The sequence below is a fragment of the Bufo bufo genome, chromosome 9 (assembly GCF_905171765.1).
Source record: "Bufo bufo chromosome 9, aBufBuf1.1, whole genome shotgun sequence".
Classification (NCBI taxonomy): domain Eukaryota; kingdom Metazoa; phylum Chordata; class Amphibia; order Anura; family Bufonidae; genus Bufo; species Bufo bufo.
In genome coordinates this window covers 160032388-160055343 of record NC_053397.1, presented here as the reverse complement: position 1 = coordinate 160055343, position 22956 = coordinate 160032388, and positions in this window count along the sequence as shown.

Below are 22956 nucleotides of genomic sequence, written 5' to 3'. Positions count from 1 at the left end.
TAATCTAATAGAAATGTTGTGGAATGAACTGAAGCAAGCAGTTCATGAGTGGAAACCCACCAACATAACACAGTTGAAGCTGTTTTGTACGGAGGAATGGGCTACAATTCCACCAAGCCGATGTTCAGGACTAATCAACAATTACTGGAAATGTTTTAGTCACAGCAGATACTAAAAGCAAAGGTTCACATTAGACTCACAACTGATTGTTATCCCATTGATTGAAAACACGTGACAAATTTAACCTTCAAATTATCGACTCATCCTAAAGATTCACATACTTTTGGCACTCACAGACGTGATATTTGATCATTTTGTTGAATAAATAAATGACTAATTCTAATATTATATAATTAGACTCATTAAGGCACTACTTTACAGGTATGGAAATCTGCCAATGTCCTGGTCATTTGTATTTCCTTTGTTTCCAAACTTACATACTCCATACTATGTCTCCACAAACTGCCCACAGAATGAATTGAGAGAAGTCATGAGCACACACACATAATGGACAGGACTCCATGGTCAGTCCTCTCAATGTATTGTAGTTCCGGCCTGTGACAAAGAGCGGGAGAATGAGGGTGAGTATCAATCTACTGTACTTAAAGGGTTATACTATGAATAATGTGAGAAATCATATAGTACACAACAACCTCTTTCTAACAAAGCTAGAACCAGCCCTGTACCTCACATGGATCCAGAGATCTCCCCATTGCTTCAATTGTTCTGCTAGATTTTTTTCAAGCTAGCAGCTTAGGGGGTGTGCCCTTTCTCAGAGGAAGTGTCCTGTCTGCTGCAGCATTTATCAGTTGAAGGATGGAACAGAGCATGTGCTTCCATCTCAGTGAGCAGGACAGAACAATGAGAAAAAGAGCAAACAGCAGATGGCACTATAAAGATAGATTTCATTGAATAAACCAGTAGCTATAATACATTTTTAATTACATGCAATTATAAAAGTATTCAGAACCAGATGCTGGTTTGAAAACTTTAGAATGTTATTCATGGGACAACCCCTTTAAAGACGTTTTTTGGGAGTAGAATGTTGATGACATCCTCAGCATAGGTCATCATTATCTGAGTAGTGGGGGTCCAACACTGATCAGCTGTTTGAAGAGACCATGGAGCTCTGAGGAGTGCTGCGGCCTCCTTACAGCATACCAAGCACAGCGCTGCATGCTGTATAGTGGCTGTGCTTGGTATTGCAGCCCAGGACTGAGCTGCACATAGCCCATGTGGCCATTGGCCTAGAAAGAAACCACAGCCTCTTCAAAGCTGATCTGCCTCCCACCAATCAGATATTGAGGACTTATCCTGAGGCTACATCATCAATATTCTACTCTCGGTAAACCCCTTTAATAAGGCTAGCAGGATGTGACAGATTCCCTTTAATTGTATGGAGTTGGAGAGAAAACAGAAAACAATTTGTTTGTTGCCCATTTTTTTCACTGGAAGCAGACCAGACTGAATAAATCGGCAGTTAAATTGTGAGAAATTTGGAGAAAGTGTATAAAACGTTTTAACATAACAGATTGTGACAGATTGGAACATGAGAAATGGAGGCACGATTACTCAGTTCTGACCAGACACTTTAGCAGGAGAGGAAAAAAGCTCATCTACTGAAGACACAATTGGGGGAACATATCCTAAGGTGTGTTTCCAGGGGTGTAGAAAAACAAACTGCTCCTAATAAGGGCTCATGTGCCGGCCAGGCCTGCATTGCGCCCTGCAAACAGCGGGTCCGCAATATACGGGCCCGACTGTTTCTGCACCGCATCAAGGATGCGGACCTATTCACTTGAATGGGTCAGCAATCTGGAAGGTCCGATGCGGAATGGAGGCACAGAACCCCATGGAAGCACCACGGAGTGCTTCTGTGGGGTTTCTCTCCGTGCCTCTGCACAGCAAAAAAGTAGTGCATGTAATACTTTTTTGCAGTGCAGATGGACCATGGACCCATTCAAGTTGAACCGGTCTGGATCCGTCGGCGGAATCCGCATGGATGTTGCCCGTGCATTGGGAACCGTAAATTGCGGCCCGCAATGCACAGAACGGCCGGGCAAGGGCCGTGTGCATGAGCCCTAAGACTGTTACCTCTGATCGATAGAGATAAGATGACAAATATACCTGTCACACTGATGTGAAAGACGCCACATAGGGAGTAAAAGTAGTCCACGGTTTTAGCTTTAGGTACATGTATTACAGACAATGCTGTAAACCTTCATTCGCAACTGTGTTATTTCATTTGTTCTGCTCTATTTCAGAGGCATGTAAGAGGGTTGAAACAAAGTGCACCCCCTTTTACAAAGAGCTCTATTCTTTCATTTACAAACTTGTCCTAAAGTAAGCAAATCCGTGGGCCTAGAATGAGATCTACGCCTGGTCATAGCTGGCGTAGATTTCAGTCATCACTTACACCAGGAAACTGGTATAAGGGCTCATGCACACGACTGTATTGCAGTCGGCAAATAGTGGTCCACAACACACGGGCACCGGCCATGTGCACACATTGGCTGATGTGGACCAAGGTAGAACATGTTCTAGCTTTTTGCATGGCGGAGGCACTGACCCGAAAGCCCACAGAACCACTTCACAGTGGTGTTCTGTTTTTGTGGTATTCTCTGGGCCCACTCATCCTTGTAGAAGGCACTCTCACCCAATTTGGGTATGAATCCATCCTTGCAGATCACGTACAACCATACATGCTGTCTTCCATGGGGCGGATGGGATCTTCCAGTAAACAGTGCGACATGTCACATGGCTAGAAATGTCCAACATTGGAAGAACACGACCAAGACTTCCAAGTACTACCCTAGCACCCTAATTCCTCAGACTTGAACCCAATTGAGCATATGTGGGACCACCTCAATTGTTGTGTTCGCTCTGTGGATCCTCCCCCACGCTCCCTCTAGCTGCTGAGGGATGCACAGCAGTCAGCCTGGCTCCAGATACCTGTGACAACCTACCCAGACCATACTGAGTCACTCCCAGGCCATGGTTACTCTGGATATATTAGCTGGTGTTCCTAATAATTTTCCAGTATGTGCTGGTTTGGTAAAAATGCTGGGACGCTTAATTCCAAGACCTAAAACTTTTTTCTGCATGAGGGCTTGTTTCTTGTGGGATGAGTTATACTTTAACGGCATAATTTAGGGTTACATTTATTGTATTTGATAATTTTCACCAAATTTCTGAAGAATGGAAAAAAGCAGCCGTTCTGAATTCTTTTTCAGGAATTTGGGGCACGTTTTAGATGCTGGTCTTAATAAAGCCCTAAACTGGAGGTGGATCAGCGGAAGTTATGAAGAGGTGCAGTCTTCTCCATAACTTCGGTGCATCCAGCACCAGTTCTAAATGTAAGACAGCTTTCCAGCGGTCTTACATTTAGACCATCTTCTATTTCAGCATAGTAAATGACTCCCTTTGTTTTTAGATCACTCATTCTCCTGTACTGCAATGTGTTATGCCTGTCTGCAATGCAGAGTCGCTGTTATCTGGCTGCAACATCTGAAGAGTTGAATGGTTGTGATAGTAGTTATCCGTGTCACAACTAGCAGCCTCTTCTGATGGTTTGGTAGGGGAAGTAACAAATTAATAAAGAGCTGGGCACTCACACTTATCTGGAGTAGGTGGCAATTTATTTTTAACATAAAATAAAGATTAAAATTAAATATAACATATACTTTTAAAAAAAAGTCCTTGATAAGAGGATGATCAATTGGTAGTCTGGCCAGACTCTAAAAGGGCTATCAATCCACCAAAATCCGGGACTAGGCACGGATTTATCACAAACAATCAATTGTATGTCCGAACCAGTCCGCCATGTGATGAATCACACTGATCTAAAATTATTCATATAATTCGTCCATCCAGCTAGTGCAAAATCGCAACTCAGAAAATAAATCGCATGTGGTAAGTCAGTCTATCAATTGCGCTTCCACAATACTTGCAACAGGAAATTGTCCGTAGGAAAACATCCAGGCCCCTCTTGAATTCCTTTATTGTACTCACCATCACCACCTGCCTGAGGAGGTGGTGATGGTGAGTACAATAAAGGAATTCAAGAGGGGCCTGGATGTATTTCTGGAGCATAATAATATTACAGGCTATAGCTACTAGAGAGGGGTCGTTGATCCAGGGAGTTATTCTGATTGCCTGATTGGAGTCGGGAAGGAATTTTTTATTCCCCTAAAGTGAGGAAAATTGGCTTCAACCTCACAGGGTTTTTTTGCCTTCCTCTGGATCAACTTGCAGGATAACAGGCCGAACTGGATGGACAAATGTCTTTTTTCGGCCTTATGTACTATGTTACTATGTTACTATCTATTCCAAGTTTAAATACCTTTGTCCACACAAATGTCGACTCGGTACCAAATTTGTAAGAACATTAAGAAATGAGCATCACACCCTGCAAATCACTTGAACATTCCTCTGGATCGTACGGTATACTCACAAACAGGCTCTTTCACGGGCGGGATTCAGTGCATGCTCTGCGGCGTCCCGAGTGGCATACTGCACCAGGCCCCCCGCTCCTGTTTACTTATGTGAGTGCCAATGTGGTTTGCCAGAGGCAGAAGTCGAGGATGTTGGTTCGTAATGTCATGTCTCGAACAAATGTTTTCTGTTAGTCCATATAGTCCTTACCGGCATTTGTCATATGCAGATAATTTCGGAATTGGCGCCGATACTTGTGCCAGTAACTTCAGATCACAGGTCACCACGGACTTCAAAGTTTTCTTTCGGTGCCAATGACGAAATTATCTGCATATGACAGACGCCGGTAAGGACTATATGGACTAACAGAAAACATTTGTTCGAGACATCACATTACGAACCAACATCCTCGACTTCCGCCTCTGACAAACCACATCGGCCCAGGTTATATATACCACATACAATGTAAGAGACATGAACATGCCACAAAAAAGGTCTCAATTATGTCATCTATTACGTAAATCCAAGACAGACATATGTTTTTTTATCAGGACTACCAATTGATCATCCTCTTATCAAAGACTTTTTTTAAATATGTAAACACATGCATTTTAAAAGTATATGTTATATTTAATTTTAATCTTTATTTTATGTTAAAAATTAATTACCACCTACTCCAGATAAGTGTGAGTGCCCAGCTCTTTATTAATTTGTTGCTTATATTATAGATTGGGTGAATCTGTTTGCTGTGAGCACCCCTCATTGGAATCAGACGCGGTAGTGCTACCATTATACCTTATTCATATATTTTGTAGAGGAAGTACCTGTTCCCCACGGTGTAAGGGCTTGTGCACTAGACCAACTTCTTTTCAATGTGAGATCCTTTTTAAAGGGAACCTGTCATGTTGAACATGGTGTCTGAGCTGCAGGCAGCATGTTATAGAGCAGGGGATGCTGAGCAGATTGATGTATAGATTTGTGGGGAAAGATTCAATATAACTTGTATTTCATTCATTTAAATTCCTGCTCATTCCGACCTTTGAAGTAAAGATGGCGGTCCTATCAGTGACTGACAGCCTTCCCTCTATGATTGTACAGGGTGGGCCATTTATATGGATACACCTTAAAAAAAAGGGAATGGTTGGTGATATTTACTTCCTGTTTGTGGCACATTAGTATATGTGAGGGGGGAAACTTTTTAAGATGGGTGGTGACCATGTTGGCCATTTTGAAGTCGGCCATTTTGAATCCAACTTTTGTTTTTTCAATAGGAAGAGGGTCATGTGACACATCAAACTTATTGGGAATTTCACAAGAAAAACAATGGTGTACTTGGTTTTAACGTAGCTTTATTCTTTCATGAGTTATTTACAAGTTTCTGACCACTTATAAAATGTGTTCAATGTGCTGCCCATTGTGTTGGATTGTCAATGCAACCCTCTTCTCCCACTCTTCACACACTGATAGCAACACCGCAGGAGAAATGCACAGGCTTCCAGTATCCGTAGTTTCAGGTGCTGCACATCTCGTATCTTCACAGCATAGACAATTGCCTTCAGATGACCCCAAAGATAAAAGTCTAAGGGGGTCAGATCGGGAGACCTTGGGGGCCATTCAACTGGCCCACGACGACCAATCCACTTTCCAGGAAACTGGTCGTCTAGGAATGCTCGGACCTGACCCCCATAATGTGGTGGTGCACCATCTTGCTGGAAAAACTCAGGGAACGTGCCAGCTTCAGTGCATAAAGAGGGAAACACATCATCATGTAGCAATTTCGCATATCCAGTGGCCTTGAGGTTTCCATTGATGAAGAATGGCCCCACTATCTTTGTACCCCATATAGCACACCATACCATCAATTTTTTTGTTCCAACAGTCTTAGAGGGATCTATCCAATGTGGGTTAGTGTCAGACCAATAGCGGTGGTTTTGTTTGTTAACTTCACCATTCACATAAAAGTTTGCCTCATCACTGAACAAAATCTTCTGCGTAAACTGAGGGTCCTGTTCCAATTTTTGTTTTGCCCATTCTGCAAATTCAGTGCGCCGATCTGGGTCATCCTCGTTGAGATGCTGCAGTAGCTGGAGTTTGTAAGGGTGCCATGTCACGACCGCTACCCCAGCAGCAGTCGTGTCGCACCAGACGGAGGGGAAGGGGGACCCTTATCTACGGATGGGAATAGTATGGCCACCCCTGACTAACCCCAAGCTGGCACCTGTCTGCCCTGATACCCTAGACGGGGTGCAAACCCGTGCGGCGAGCAGGATGCCTAAAACCCTCAGTCACCCTAACAAGCTTAGAGTGGGGAAAGGCCGATGGGAGCACTAGTCACCATCACTCATGTCTAGGAGAACAGCAGGGGAAGACAGCAACAAACAAACTATATCAGAGATAGACTTATCCAGTCACGAGCAGAGAAGGCGATCCCAATCACGACAGTCCACGCCGGACAAGAGCTCCACAGCAACACCATCAAACGATCTCCTTCAAAGGTCAGAATAGAACTGGAAGTAAGGACTATATCTGGCAATGACTGCAAGTAAAAGTGAAACTAATATAGTAGCTGGGAGTGGCAGACAGGACTCACCTGAGAAGGATGCCAACAAACTCCCAGTCAGGACAAAAAGGTTCACAAGGCAAAACCCAGATGACATACCCTGAACCACGGAGCAAACTCACAAGCTATCGCGAGTAGCAAGTCACTGCGACCTTCTCCTCCCAGACCTGTCTGGATCAGTCACAGTCGTGACAGTACCCCCCTTTCTACGAGGGGCCCCTGGACCCTCAAGACCAGGCCTCTCCGGATGGGAGCTATGAAAAGCCCGAATGAGTCTGTCCGCTTTTATCTCTGATGCTGGAACCCACATTCTCTCTTCGGAACCATAACCTTTCCAGTGCACCAGGTACTGAAGAGAGCGGCGAACATATCGTGAATCAACAATCTTTTCTACCTGAAACTCAAGACTGCCATCAACAACCACCGGTGGAGGCGGTAGTGGCAATGGTTCAGGAGGTTCTACATATCTCTTAAGCAGAGATCTGTGGAAGACATTATGGATCCTTAGAGTCTGAGGTAGCTCCAGACGAAAAGCCACCGGGTTAATGATCTTAATTACCCTATAAGGACCAATAAATCTCGGACCTAATTTCCACGAGGGAACCTTCAACTTGATATTTCTGGTAGACAACCACACCAAGTCATTCACCCCAAGGTCCGGACCTTCAGAGCGCTTCCTATCAGCCGCACGTTTGTGTCTACCACCAATTCTCTTCAAACTTTCTTGCACACTCTGCCACACTGAAGAAAGTGAAGACGCAAATCGTTCCTCCTCGGGAATCCCAGACGGCCCCCCCTCACTAAACGTACAAAACTGAGGATGGAAACCATACGCACCAAAAAATGGTGACTTATCGGTGGATTCTTGACGACGATTATTAATGGCAAACTCGGCTAACGGTAAATAAGATGACCATTCCTCCTGATTTTCGGAAACAAAGCATCTCAAATATGTCTCTAGGTTTTGATTGGTACGTTCAGTCTGACCGTTGGACTGTGGATGGAAAGATGAAGAAAACGACAGATGAACCCCTAAACGAGAACAAAAAGCTTTCCAAAATTTAGAAACGAATTGGGTACCACGATCCGAAACAATATCGGAAGGGACCCCGTGAAGCTTCACAATGTGGTCAATAAAAACCTGAGCCAGTGTGTTAGCATTAGGCAATGCGGCGAGAGCAATAAAGTGCACCATTTTACTGAATCTGTCAACAACTACAAGAATAACAGTCTTCCCCGCTGATACTGGTAGATCCGTAATGAAATCCATTGACAGGTGCGTCCAAGGCCTGTTGGGGATGGCCAGAGGTAAAAGACGCCCTGCCGGACGAGTATGATCTACCTTAGAACGAGCACAGGTAGCACATGCAGACACAAAATTCAACACCTCCTGGCGCCATTTAGGCCACCAGAACCGACGAGACACTAACTCAGAGGTTGCCCTACTACCTGGGTGTCCTGCCAGTGTGGAGTTATGGTGTTCTTTTAGTATCTCCAGTCGTAAATTTTCTGGCACAAACAGTTCACCCGAGGGGCAGGAGGCCGGGGCGTCCCCCTGAGCTTCCAACACCCTCCCCTCCAAACCTGAGTGTAATGCAGAGACCACCACCCCCTTTTGCAAAATGGGCTCTGGTACCTCAACATCACCCCCTCCAGGAAAACTTCGAGACAATGCATCCGCCTTAGTATTTTTTGCCCCCGGGCGATAGGTTATTACAAAATTAAACCTAGTAAAAAATAACGACCACCGAGCCTGTCTAGGGGTGAGACGTTTAGCAGACTCCAGATATAATAAGTTTTTGTCATCAGTAATCACCGTGACGGGATGAACCGCCCCCTCCAAAAAATGACGCCACTCCTCAAAAGCCAACTTAATAGCCAAAAGTTCCCTGTTGCCAATATCATAATTCCTTTCTGCAGTAGACAATTTCTTCGAAAAGAAAGCACACGGACGCCATTCACCAGGGGACGGGCCCTGAGATAGTACCGCTGCCACCCCCACCTCTGATGCGTCAACCTCTACAATAAAAGGAAGCGAGACATCTGGCTGTACGAGAATAGGGGCCGAGGTGAATCTCTCCTTCAGAGATGCAAAGGCAGTTTTGGCTGCATGTGACCATTTGGAAAAATCGGATCCCTTTCGGGTCATGTCCGTCAGTGGTTTGACCACCAAGGAATAGTTTTTTATAAACTTTCTATAAAAATTGGCAAACCCCAGGAAGCGTTGCAATGCCTTCAGGTTCTCAGGCAGATCCCAGTCTATAATCGCCCGGACTTTCTCTGGATCCATGCAGAAACCTGAATCTGACAACACATACCCCAGAAATGGTAGTTCTTTTACGGCGAACACACATTTTTCTAACTTAGCAAACAATTTGTTGGCCCTTAATATCTGCAGCACTTGTCTCACATGGATCTTATGTGTATCCAGATCCGGGGAATAGACCAGGATGTCATCAAGATATATCGCAACAAATCTCCCGATAAGGTGACTAAAAATATCGTTGACAAAATGTTGGAATACCGCAGGCGCATTAGTAAGACCAAATGGCATGACCAGATTTTCATAATGCCCTTCTGGAGTATTAAAAGCCGTCTTCCACTCATCCCCCTCTTTGATGCGAACCAGGTTATAGGCTCCTCTGAGATCCATTTTGGAGAACCATTTAGCACCAGCAACCTGATTAAAGAGGTCGGGAATGAGAGGAAGAGGATAGGGATCTCGGATAGTTATCCGGTTTAATTCCCGGAAATCCAGGCAAGGACGTAGGCCCCCATCTTTCTTTTTAACGAAAAAGAACCCTGCAGCCACAGGTGAAGAAGAGGGTCTGATGTGTCCCTTAGCCAAACTCTCCGAAATATAATCTTTCATAGCCTTCCTCTCCGGGCCGGAAAGATTGTATAACCGGGTTTTAGGTAGTTTGGCCCCAGGTAGTAGATTAATCGGGCAATCATATGGACGATGAGGTGGTAACCCCTGACAACCCTTCTCAGAGAACACATCCATAAAATCTGACAGAAAGGCAGGTAAAGATGTTAGAGAGTGTAGAGCACCTACTACTCAAGCAGTTGTCCTTACAATGTTCACTCCACTCCACAATCTCCGCGGCCTGCCAATCCACCACTGGATTGTGAGTCACCAGCCAGGGAAGCCCCAATACCATAGGAGCCGGAAGACCGTCCAGGACATAACACGAGATATGGTCCTGATCTGAGTTAACTCTTTCTGAGTAAGAGGGGAGGAGTCGATGGCAAAAACAGGAATAGTTCTGCGTATCGGTTCTGGAGTAAAACCCAGAGCCTGAGCAAACCGTGAATCCACCAAGTTGACCCCCACCCCACTGTCCAAAAAGACGGAACAGATCTCAGTCTTATTGCCCGCCTCAACGGTAGCGGACAACAAAAACTGAGACATGCGTATGGAGGAAACGAATACGCCCAGACTGTTATCCTCCGCACAATCTGGGGACTCTAGTTTTCCGGCGGCTCCTTTGTTTGTGGTCTCTTGGGTTCTGAGGGACAAACCTTTACAAAATGACCCCTCCCCCCACAACGAAAACAAACCTCTGACCTACAGCGGAACTTGGGAGGATTTACCCGTCTAGTGGCGCCCCCTATTTGCATTGGTTCGACTGGATCATAACAAACCGATCCCTGCCCTATAGAGGCCTCCATAAAATTTAATAGTCTCTCCCTGAGTCGTCTGTCGATTCTTATGGACAGAGACATAGCAGCCTCCAGAGACCCAGGAACCTCGTATACCGCCAGCGCATCTTTTAATTTTTCAGACAACCCCTGGCAGAACTGACTCCTAAGGGCCGAGTCGTTCCATAACGTATCAGTAGCCCACCTATGGAATTCGGAACAATATAGTTCAGCAGACCGGTTCTCTTGCCGAAGTCTACGTAGCTTAGACTCAGCCAGTGAGACCCTGTCCGGGTCATCATATACGAGACCCAGGGCTTCAAAAAACTCCTCCACTGATCGTAAGGCCAGAGAGTCTGATGGTAGGGAGAAAGCCCAAGCCTGCGGATCTCCTTGCAGGAGAGAAATTACAATCCCCACCCGTTGTTTCTCACCGCCGGAGGATCTAGGGCGTAACCTGAAGAACAATTTGCAAGCTTCTCTGAAAGTTACAAATAGGTTCTCAGGAGGGAGAGACCAATCAGGTAAAGCCACTTTTGGCTCAGGAGTACCTTGGTTTCCCGTAGCAACGGTGGAACCCAAGGATGGCTGCTGCAGCACTGTTGCTTTTAATCCTGCCACTTCAAGGGATAATCCCTGTAATTGTTTCGCCAAAACCGTAACCGGATCCATAGTGGAACAGAAAAATACAAAGCAAAACAGCAAGCAAAAAAAAAAAAAAAAAAAAAGAAATGTCACTTTTTTTTTTCTTTTTAAAAGGCCAGATATACTGTCACGACCGCTACCCCAGCAGCAGTCGTGTCGCACCAGACGGAGGGGAAGGGGGACCCTTATCTACGGATGGGAATAGTATGGCCACCCCTGACTAACCCCAAGCTGGCACCTGTCTGCCCTGATACCCTAGATGGGGTGCGAACCCGTGCGGCGAGCAGGATGCCTAAAACCCTCAGTCACCCTAACAAGCTTAGAGTGGGGAAAGGCCGATGGGAGCACTAGTCACCATCACTCATGTCTAGGAGAACAGCAGGGGAAGACAGCAACAAACAAACTATATCAGAGATAGACTTATCCAGTCACGAGCAGAGAAGGCGATCCCAATCACGACAGTCCACGCCGGACAAGAGCTCCACAGCAACACCATCAAACGATCTCCTTCAAAGGTCAGAATAGAACTGGAAGTAAGGACTATATCTGGCAATGACTGCAAGTGAAAGTGAAACTAATATAGTAGCTGGGAGTGGCAGACAGGACTCACCTGAGAAGGATGCCTACAAACTCCCAGTCAGGACTCAAAACTCAGATGACATACCCTGAACCACGGAGCAAACTCACAAGCTATCGCGAGTAGCAAGTCGCTGCGACCTTCTCCTCCCAGACCTGTCTGGATCAGTCACAGTCGTGACATGCCATTTGTGAGTAGCTAATATACGCCGAAGGGATGTTCGACTAATGCCACTCTCCAGTGACATGCGGCGAGTGCAACGCTGTGGGCTCTTGCTGAATGAAGCTAGGACACTGATGTTTCTTCATTAGAGACAGATTCCATGCGTCCACATTTTGGCAAATCCAACACTGAACCAGTTTCACGAAACTTAGCAAGCAGTTTGCTAACTCTAGCATGGGAGATGGGTGGTCTCGTAGAGTGTCATGCATTGAAATCTGCTGCAATGACCCGGTTACTGCGTTCACCAGACATCAACACAATTTCTATCCGCTCCTCACGTGTTAACCTCGGCGACATGTCAATGGCTGTAAACAAAGAGAAACTTGTAAATAACTCATGAAAGAATAAGGTTACGTTAAAACCAAGCACACCATTGTTTTTCGTGTGAAATTCCTAATAAGTTTGATGTGTCACATGACCCTCTTCCTATTGAAAAAACAAAAGTTGGATTCAAAATGGCCGACTTCAAAATGTCCGCCATGGTCACCACCCATCTTGAAAAGTTTCCCCCCTCACATATACTAATGTGCCACAAACAGGAAGTTAATATCACCAACCATTCCCATTTTATTAAGGTGTATCCATATAAATGGCCTACCCTGTATATACAGAGGGAAGGCTGTCAATCACTGATAGGACTGCCATCTTGACTTCAAAGTCCAGAATTAGTAGGAATTTAAAATAATGAAAATCTTTTCCCACAAAACTATATATTAAGGATGATCGAATCAGCTCTAAACAAACCGGATTCATTACGAATTTCAGAAGAATTCATCTGATAAACACATCCAAAGCTTTTTTGATTCGGTTCGGACAAATTGCGTAAAACGGCAAAACCAGTGCGTTATAGCCATTTTACTGAACACATACATTTCTGCAAGATGAGGGGTGGATAGGATACAGTATCTAAGGCATTTCACATCAATAAGGCAAATTATAACTGTGTTACTGAAGGCAACTGCAACACAGCGTTTGGTTTAAAAGACGTCTGGCATCACTGCAAAAAAATGGTCACATAGGTTTTAGTGATGGACCAGCATTACTGCCTCAGAGCGTGTAGTTAAAACACGTTTCACTGCAAAAATTGCATTATTAGCATTTGTAAATCGTGAATACCAGTGTACAGTGTGTTTGTGGAAAAGGAGGATTTGGACATTTTCATCACCTATGTCTTTAAATTACAGAAAAAAACACTTGCAATTTTTCTAGAATCCTTCTATCCTTTTCTCTCCTGCCCCATCTTCCCTCATTCTCTCCACCCTCCCTCCTTCATGCGGCACATCTCCGGATCATATGCATTAAGATGTTCAACAATGACTTCTGTCTATGGCCCAGGTTATATATACCACATACAATGTAAGAGGCATGAACACGCCACAAAAAACGTCTCAATTATGTCGTAAATCCAAGACAGACATATGTTTTTTTTTTCAGGAAACTAGTTTGAAAGCGGGGTGCATTCCGTCTCTGCCAAAAGCGTACTTTAACCCCTTAAGGACACGACCATATTTCACCTTAAGGACCAGGCCATTTTTTGCAAATCTGACCACTGTCACTTTATGTGGTGATAACTTTAAAACGCTTTGACATATCCAGGCCATTCTGAGATAGTTTTTTCGTCACATATTGTACTTCATGGCACTCGTAAAATAGAGTAAAAAAAAAATCACTTTTATTTATAAAAAATACCAAATTTGCCAAGAATTTAAAAAAATTTGCTAATTTCCGAGTTTCAATTTCTCTACTTCTATAATACATAGTAAAACTTGCAAAAATAGTTATTATTTTACATTCCCCATATATCTACTTCATGTTTGGATCATTTTGGGAATGACATTTTATTTTTTGGGGATGTAACAAGGCTTAGAAGTTTAGAAGCAAATCTTGAAATTTTTCTGAAATTTTCAAAAACCCACTTTTTAAGGACCAGTTCAGGTCTGAAGTCACTTTGTGAGGCTTACATAATAGAAACCACCCCAAAATGACCCCATTCTTAATGGCAAATGGAGAGAAATTTCAGAATTTCGATTTTTTGTAAAATTTTCCATTTTAATCCATTTTTTTCTAGTTACAAAGCAAGGGTTCACAGCCAAACAAAACGCTATATTTATTGCCCTGATTCTGTAGTTTGCAGAAACACCCCATATGTGGCCATAAACGACTGTACAGGCACACGGTAGGGCGTAGAGGGAAAGGTGCTCCGTGTGGTTTTTGGAAGGCAGATTTTGCTGGACTGGTTTATTTACACCATGTCCCATTTGAAGCCCCCCTGATGCACCCTTAGAGTAGAAACTCCATAAAATTGACCCCATCTAAGAAACTAAACTCCTCAAGGTATTCAAAACTGATTTTACAAACTTTGTTAACCCTTTAGGTGTTGCACAAAAATTATTGGCAAATGGAGATTAAATTTGAGAATTTAAATTCTTTTGTCAAATTTTCCATTTTAATCCACTTTTTCCAGTAACAAAGCAAGGGTTAACAGCCAAACAAAATGCTATATTTATTGCCCCGATTCTGTAGTTCGCAGAAACGCCCCATATGTGGCCGTAAACTACTGTACGGGCACATGGTAGGGCGTAGAGGGAAAGGAGTGCCGTGTGGTTTTTGGAAGGCAGATTTTGCTGGACTGGTTTATTTACACCATGTCCCATTTGAAACCCCCTTGATGCACCCCTAGAGTAGAAACTCCATAAAAGTGACCCCATTTTGGAAACTACGGGATAAGGTGGTAGTTTTGTTGGGAACATATGATTCTTGATTGCTCTATATTACATTTTTGTGAGGCAAGGTTACGAAAAATAGAAATTCTGAAATTTCATCTCCATTTGCCATAAACTGTTGAGGAACACCTAAAGGGTTAATAAAGTTTGTAAAATCACTTTTGAATACCTTGAGGGGTTTAGTTTCTTATATGGGGTTGCTTTTATGGAGTTTCTACTCTAGGGGTGCATCAGTGGGGATTCAAATGGGACATGGTGCCAAAAAAAAAGGCCATCAAAATCTGTCTTCCAGAAACCATACGGCGTTCCTTTCCTTCTGTGCCCTGCCGTTTGGTCATACAGCAGTTTACAACCACATATGGGGTGTTTCTGCAAACTGCAGAATCAGGGTAATAAATAATAAGTTTTGTTTGGCTGTTAACCCTTGCTTTGTTACTGGAAAAAAACGGAAAATTGAAAATTTTTGGCACCGTTTTTATTTTATTTTTTTGACCGTGTTCATCTGAGGGGTTAGGTCATAGGGTATTTTTATAGAGAAGATTCTTATGGACGCGGCGATACCTAATATGTCTACTTTTTTTATTTATTTATGTTTTACACTATATTATCTTTTTATAAACAAACAAAAAAAACATTTTAGTATCTCCATAGTCTGAGTCAGTTTTTTTTTAGTTTTTAGCTGATTATCTTAGGTAGGGGCTCATTTTTTGCGGGATGAGAGGACGGTTTTATTGGCACTATTTTGGGGGCATATGACTTTTTGATCGCTTGCTATTACAATTTTTGTGATGTAAGGTGAAAAAAAATACCTTTTTTTGCGCCGTTTTTATTTAATTTTTTTGACCGTGTTCATCTGAGGGGTTAGGTCATGGGGTATTTTTATAGAGCAGATTCTTACGGACGCGGCAATACCTAATATGTTTTACTAAATAATATTTGTGAAAAAAATATTTTTAGTTTTAGTGTCTCAAGTCTGAGAACCATAGTTTTTTCCAATTGTCAGTGGCTAAAATTGGGGAAGGGGATTATAAATTTAGTACTCCATGGAAGTGTGGTACTCCCTGAAGCAACCGTCAATGCAGTGGGCCCAGATGATCGGGGCACGTGTCACACTGAGTGGTGGTGTCCTTCCATATCCCCCTCCTGTGACACACTCTGCACTTCTTTTAGGTCCGTCCCTTCTTTCCAGTATGGGGGACCACACCTGGAAAGTGTTGGCCAGGGACGATCCCGGCGCCTCCAGTTCCCGAGTTACTCCGGTCTGCTCTTTCCCTGTCAGAAAAGATCAGGGCCTTGAGGACTGCCTCATAGAACTGAAGGAACTGTGATGCTAGCGCTCCGGGACAGCACAAAAGAGTTGTTCATGGCAACCTGTACCAAGTAGACCGCAACTTTTTTGTACCATGCCCGGGTTTTGCGCATGGCATTATATGGCTTGAGGACTTGATCAGAGAGATACACTCCTCCCATATACTGATTGTAGTCGATGATACAATCGGGCTTGAGGACCGTTGCCGCGGTACCTCGCACAGGGACAGGGGTGATGCCGTTACTGTGAATTGTGGACAGTATATCCCTCTTGTCCTTATATCACCTCTCAGGATCGCAGGATGGTGATTGGTGGTGTATTATCACACCACGATCACCATCCTGTTCCGGGTTATCGGGTCCCCAGAGACCCGAATAACCCAGAAACGCAGCAAACCGCAGGTCTGAATTGAACTGTGGTTTGCTGCGATCGCCGACAAGGGGGGTCACAGGACCCCCCGGCGCATTGTTCCAGGGTGCCTGCGGGCGGGCGGTGATCGGAACTGGGTGCCTGCTCAAATCATTGAGCAGGCACCCAGTTCCGATCACCGCCCGCCGCACGGCGGTGATCGGAAATACACAGGACGTACAGGTACGCCCTGTGTCCTTAAGTACCAGGACATCAGGGATGTACCTGTACGCCCTGTGTCCTTAAGAGGTTAAGTTGTGGTTCCATAGCTCTTATGTTAGCGCCTCTAAAGGGGTGTTGCTATCTCCAAAAATTTACTCTTTACCCATATCCTCACACAATCTGACCCTGAGGGATGCTATATTTCATTAAGGGTAAAATAGGAGTGGATGTTGTTACGTTTGCAAGTCTATATACACCCAATAGAGGCCAACAACAATGGCTCAAACTTACTTTGGCCAAGTTACATCAGTTCGCTGAAGGTACGGTATCCGTATAGTAGATGGTGACATCAATGTCGCCCTATCACCTACAAATGGCTTAGTAAAGAATCCCCCACTTTAGAGCAATGGGTCGATAAAGTGGATCACATATGTCGGCTTGAAGACCTGGCGGGGTGGGAAAACAGGAATCACCAGAGATATATGAAACTTTGGGGACCCTGGAAACAATACCGTGCGTCAGGACCTAACAAGGCGCCATAGACACCACACCCTTTTATCTAGGCAGCCCTATCTTGTAAGCATATAGATCACACTTTGTCACTTATGGAATACTGAGGCAGTTCCGTATGGCTATCTAGTGGAGAATTGCTGGCCACATGGAGCCCTCCCCTCCCCCTCTTCCCCTATGTATCCTTCCCTATTCCTCCCCTTCCCTTTCTCTTATTTATTATTTCAGTGTTTACATATCTTTTTGGTTTGTTCATATTACGTTCTGCAAACTTATGTCAGCTCATCTAGTGGCATTTCACCTTTTTATTTTAACTATGGTTTTAATCCGTGTTTTTCCTCTGTATCTGGGTCCAGCTTTGTAAATCCTGCTCTGGAAGTTATTGTTGATCCAAACTTTGTGTTGGGTGATCTAGTATTGCTTTCTACAAAAAATGTACACCTCAGAGTGTAGTTCATAAGAAAGAAAAAACTGTAAAACCCCTTTGAGGGCTCATTCACATGACCATTAGAGATGTCCCGAACTATTCGCCGGCGTTGTTCGCGTTCGCCGCGGCGGGCGAACATATGCGATGTTCGGTCCGCCCCCTATACATCATCATTGAGCAAACTTTGACCCTGTACCTCACAGTCAGCAGACACATTCCAGCCAATCAGCAGAAGACCCTCCCTCCCAGACCCTCCCACCTCCTATCAAATAGCAAGGACAGCATCCATTTTAGGGACAGCATCCATCTTAGATTCATTCTGAAGCTGCAGTGTCACAAATTTGACTAAGTTGTAATCGCAATGCGATTAATACAGGTTATATTAATCGCTTAGCGAATTCAACTTAGAGCTGGGTTCCTAATGGTTCTATTGCTAGAATATAACGAAGATTGAGAATATAGTTCTATATTCGTTATATTCGTCAATTCTAGCAATACAACCATTAGGAACTCAGATCTAAGTTGTAATCGCAATGCGATTAATACAGGTTATATTAACCCTTTTATGACCAAGGGTCATTGATGCCCCAGTGTCCAGGTCAAAATTTACAAATCTGACATGCGTCACTTTATGTGGTAATAGCTTTGGAACACTTTTACTTATCCACGCCATTCTGAGATTGTTTTCTCGTGACACATTATACTTCATGATAGTCATATATTTGAGTCAATATATTTTACCTTTATTTATGAAAAAATCCCAAATTTACCAAAAATTTGGAAAAATTCACAATTTTCCAAATTTCAATTTCTCTGCTTCTAAAACAGAAAGTCATACCTAATAAAATATTTATTACTTAACATTTCCCATATGTCTACTTTATGTTTGCATCATTTTGGAAATGTCATTTTATTTTTTTAGGACGTTAGAAGGCTTAGAAGTTTAGAAGCAATTCTTACAATTTTTAAGAAAATTTCCAAAACTCACATTTTAAGGACCAGTTCAGGTCTGAAGTCCCTTTGTGGGGCTTACATAGTGGAAACCCCCATAAATGACCCCATTGTAGAAACTACACCCCTCAAGTTACTCAAAACTGATTTTAAAAACTTTGTTAACCCTTTAGGCGTTCCACAAGAATTAAAGGAAAATGGAGATGAAATTTCTAAATTTCACTTTTTTGGCAGATTTTCCATTTTATAATTTTTCTTTCTTTAACACATTGAGAGTTAACAGCCAAACAAAACTCAATATTTATTACCCTGATTCCGCGGTTTACAGAAACACCCCACATGTGGTCGTAAACTGCTGTACGGGCACACGGCAGGGCGCAGAAGGAAAGGAATGCCATACGGTTTTTGGAAGGTAGATTGTGCTGGATTGGTTTTCTGAACTCCATATGTTTTTTATTTTTGTGCCGATCGTCTTGTGCAGGGGCTCGTTTTTTGCAGAAAGTGTTGAGGTCTTTATTGGTACCATTTTTGGGTACATAGGATTTTTTGATCATTCATTATTACACTTTATGGGGCAAGGTGACCCAAAAATTGGCTGTTTTGGAACAATTTTCATTTATTTATTTTTACAGCGTTCATCTGAGGAGTTAGGTCATGTGATAGTTTTATAGAGAAGATCGTTACGGACGTGGCAATACCTAATATGTATACTTTTTCTTATTTATTTAAGTTTTACACAATAATAGCATTTTTGAAACCCAAAAAATGATGTTTTAGTGTCTTTATAGTCTGAGAGCCATAGCTTTTATTTTTTGGGCGATTGTCTTAAATAGGGTATCATTTTTTGCGGGACGAGGTGACGGTTTGATTGGTACTATTTTGGGGGTCATAAGCCTTTTTGATCACTTGCTGTTGCACTTTTTGTGATATAAGGTGACAAAAATAGCTTTTTGGGCACTGTTTTTTTAATTTTATTTTTATGGTGTTTATCGGACGGGGTCTATCATGTGATATATTTATAGAGATGGTCGTTACGGACGTGGTGACACCTAATATGTGTGATTTATTTTTTCATTTTTTTTATAGGAAAAGGCAATTTTCTTTTTTCTAATTTTACATATTTATTTATTTTTACTTTTATTATTTTCACTTTTTTTTTATCAGTTCCCTCTTGGATCTTGAAGATCCAGTGGGGCTGATAGTTGTACTATACTTTGCAATGCTCTTGCATTCCAAAGTATAGTGCTTCCAGATTGCCTGTAGGTGGCAGCACTGGACGCCTTTGCCATGGCAACTATCGGGTGCTGCAATCACAGCGCTGCAGCCCCGATGGTGGAGAGAGGGAGCTCCCTCCCTCTGTTAACCCCATGGATGCCGCAACCGCGGCATCTATAGGGGTTACAGAAGAGTGTCAGCATAGAGCTGACACTCTCTGCTGATGGCGGCGGCTCAGTAATGGAGCCGCCGCCATCGCACACAGCAGGGGGATCGGGGGGGGGGGCAGCGCTGGAAAGGAGGGGTTCGGGAGGCTGCCCACAATATCGAGGAAGGCTGGGGCAGGAGGGGCGGCTAGAAAATTAATGCAGGGGGCGGACCGCATGCCATCAGCGCAGGAGAGGGGCACAGATCGTCGGGGCACAGAGGGGCACTAAGGGCTTGGAGGGGCACTAAGGGCTTGGAGGGGCACAGATCGGGGGGCATGAGTAACACTATCGGCTTTCAGGCTCTGATCTGTAGAGCGCAGATCAGAGCCTGAAACCGGCATTTTAACACTGCCGCGATCCGATTGGTTAGTCTGCACAGACTAACCAATTGGATCGATTGCCGGCAAGGGGCCACTCTGATTGGCCCCTTGCTGGCATTACTAGACTGTATGCTGTCCGTGACAGCACCAGGGCAGGGGCAGAAGCTTTAATCCAAGCGCTTTGCAGCGCTTGGATTAAAGAGCTGCCATGACGTCTATACACGTGGTAGCTGCACGGGGCATGTGCAGCTATCACGTATATATAGAGATTGCGGTCGTGAAGAGGTTAATCACAATTGCGAATTCAACTTAGAGCTGGGTTCCTAATGGTTACAGTGGCGTTGCTATGGCTGGTGTCACCCGATGCGGTAGAAAAAAATGGTGTCACCCCTGAACGCCCCCCCCAAAGCCATAATAAAGAGATAAAGAGAAAAAAGAAGAAGTCACTAAGTCAGCTCCAATCAGATATCTGCATAGACCCAGAGTCTTGGTCTATGTGCAGATATCTGATTGGAGCTGACTTCTTCTTTTCTCTTTTGCACATAAACGTTTAAACTATATTCCTAAGGCCTCTTTCACACTTGCGTTGTCCGGATCCGGCGTGTACTCCACTTGCCGGAATTACACTCCGGATCCGGAAAAACGCAAGTGTACTGAAAGCATTTGAAGACGGAACCGTCTTCCAAATGCTTTCAGTGTTACTATGGCACCCAGGACGCTATTAAAGTCCTGGTTGCCATAGTAGGAGCGGGGAGCGGGGGAGCGGTATACTTACAGTCCGTGCGGCTCCCCGGGCGCTCCAGAATGACGTCAGAGCGCCCCATGCGCATGGATGACGTGATCCATGCGATCACGTGATCCATGCGCTTGGGGCGCCCTGACGTCACTCTGGAGCGCCCGGGGAGCCGCACGGACGGTAAGTACACTGCTCCCCCGCTCCCCGCTACACTTACCATGGCTGTCAGGACTTTAGCGTCCCGGCAGCCATGGTAACCACTCTGAAAAAGCTAAATGTCGGCTCCGGCAATGCGCCGAAACGACGTTTAGCTTAAGGCCGGATCCGGATCAATGCCTTCCAATGGGCATTAATTCCGGATCCGGCCTTGCGGCAAGTGTTCCGGATTTTTGGCCGGAGCAAAAAGCGCAGCATGCTGCGGTATTTTCTCCGGCCAACAAACGTTCCGTACCGGAACTGAAGACATCCTGATGCATCCTGAACGGATTACTCTCCATTCAGAATGCATTAGGATAATCCTGATCAGGATTCTTCCGGCATAGAGCCCCGACGACGGAACTCTATGCCGGAAGACAAGAACGCAGGTGTGAAAGAGCCCTTAGTAAAAATGACCAGTCCACACCATGTGGGTCTATATTTATGAGGGCCCCCCTGAGCAAAGATTAGTAAATGTGGCTGGGTGGTCCCAGCCCACAGTTCAACCCAACCCCTTATGTCTCCTGGCCTGGGGCCATCTCTATAATAATCCACAGTAATTTATGAATGGGGTTAGGTTATTAACTTATTATTATTGGGGTATTATTAAAATAATTTGGTCTATAAAGTCAGAGCCGCTCTACCTACCTCCTCCTCCCGGCACCAGAGACTCCTGCAGGGCAGCTGCCGCGGCGCCCCACCCCTCACCAGGCTGCAGTGAGTCACACCCCCGTCCCCCTTTACCACGTGACGGCGCGACCAATACAACCATTATGAACTCAGACCTAAGTTGTAATCACAATGCGATTAATGCAGGTTATATTAATCGCATTGCGAATTCAACTTACCACACTCTGCGTCAACTACGTAATTTTCCATGGGAGTTTTGCCATGGATCCCCCTCCGGCATGCCACAGTCCAGGTGTTAGTCCCCTTGAAACAACTTTTCCATCACTATTGAGGCCAGAAAGAGTCCCTGTGGGTTTTAAAATTCGCCTGTCTATTGAAGTCTATGGCGGTTCGCCCGTTCGCGAACATTTGCGGAAATTCGCGTTCACCGTTCGCGAACGGAAAATTTTATGTTCGCGACATCTCTAATGACCATATGGTCGCCATGTCCGTGCTGCGAACCGCAAACAGCAGTCCGCAATGCATGGGAACCGGCCCTGTGAATCCCATACTGTGGTGCGGACCCATTGACTTGAATGGGTCCGTGATCCGTAAGAAATGGCAAAAGATAGGACATATCTTTTGCAGTGCGGAGGCATGGACCCGAAAGCCCCACGAAAACATTTCTGAGTGTTTTTTCGTGGGCTTCCGATCTGTGCCTTCGCTCCACAAAGGTAAGGACATGTCCTATCTTTTGACGCATTTTGCAGATCACTGACCCATTCTGCATTCGCAGCACGGAGTGCACATGGCCAGTGCCCATGTATTGTGGACCCGCTGTTTGTGGTTGGCAATACGGGCATGGACGCCTTACATTCATGTGAATGGAGCCTTAATCACACTCTTAGTGCCCATTTTGGTAGCAGTTGTTTAGGTTTTTGTTAAAGGGGTTGTCTTACTTCAGAAAATGGCATTTATCATGTAGAGAAAGTTAAAGGGGTTATCCAAGTTCTCAAACAGCCCCCCATGTGCCGGGCCCCTCACAGGAAATACACTTACCCCGCTCCCTGCGCCGCTCCTGGTCCCCGCACCGCCGCTG